Source organism: Chrysochloris asiatica, unplaced genomic scaffold, assembly GCF_000296735.1.
Source record: "Chrysochloris asiatica unplaced genomic scaffold, ChrAsi1.0 scaffold00047, whole genome shotgun sequence".
Lineage (NCBI taxonomy): Eukaryota > Metazoa > Chordata > Mammalia > Afrosoricida > Chrysochloridae > Chrysochloris > Chrysochloris asiatica.
The window spans coordinates 19730948-19732140 of record NW_006408565.1 but is presented as its reverse complement, the minus strand read 5'-3'; positions in this window follow the sequence as shown (position 1 = coordinate 19732140).

The window sequence follows — 1193 nt, the reverse complement described above, 5'->3', positions numbered from 1 at the left end:
ACCAACAGATCTGTGTTGGAAGAAGTGCAGCCAGAGTGCTCCTTGAAGGCCAAGATGGCCAAACTTCGTCTCTCATACTTCGTGCATATTGTCAGAAGGGACCAGTTGCTGGAGAAGGATACCATGTTTGGTAAGGTGGAGGGTCAGAGAAAACCAGAAAGACCCCTAGCAAGATGGATTGGCCAAGTGGCAGCATCAATGTACTCAAGCGAGGCAACAATTGTGAGGTTGGCCCAGGATCGGGCAGTATTTTGTTCTCCTGTGCATAAGGTTACTATGGGTCAATACCAACTCGATGGCACCTAACAACAACTACAGATGAACCTGGAGGACATTATGCAGAGTGAAATAAGTCAGTCACAGAAGGACAAACACTATGAGTCAACTATTATAACAAGTCAAGGAAAGGTTAACGCATAGAAACATTTTTTTTTTGATGGCTATCAGGGATGGGAGGGGAAATCACTAATACTAAAAAAGCCCACTTCTGTTGAGTCAACTCTGACTCATAGCTACTCTATAGAACAGAGCGGAACTGCTTCCTAGGGTTTCTGAGGCTGTAAATCTTTACAGAAACTGACTATGTCATCTTTCTCCCTCAGAGCAGTAGGTGGGTTTAAACTGTTAACCTTGTGGTTAGCAACCCAACGCTTAACCTATTGTCCTGCCAGAGATCCTTAACGAGGAAATATTGGTGTTGTTAGGTGCTGTTGAGTCTGTTCTGACTTGTTATTGGTTAGTTGGTTAGTTGTGTAAGTCTCTTTGGACTCATAGTGACCCTGTATAGGGTTTCCAATGTTGTAAATCTTCTCAGTGGCAAGAAGCCTTATCTTTCTCCCTTGGAGCAGCTGATGGGCTAGAATGGTCAACCTCATGGATAGTTGTTGTTATTGTTGTTAAGTACTGTCGAGTCGGTTCCAACTCATAGAGACCTTGTATGGAGTTTCTGTGGCTGTAAATCTTTACAGGAATAGAAAGTTACTTCTTTCTCCCAAGGAGTAGCTAGTGGGCTTGAACCATGAACCTTGTTGGTTAACAGTCTGTACTTGTCTATAGCACCACCAGTGTTCCTTACTAGCTAGTTGATACATACTCTAGTTTCTCTTCAGATTGTATCAATCTTTCACCTTTTACTAGCTAATTAACAGGTATTTATTTGGGTGAATACTCATACTTCACAATGTTGTTCGTAG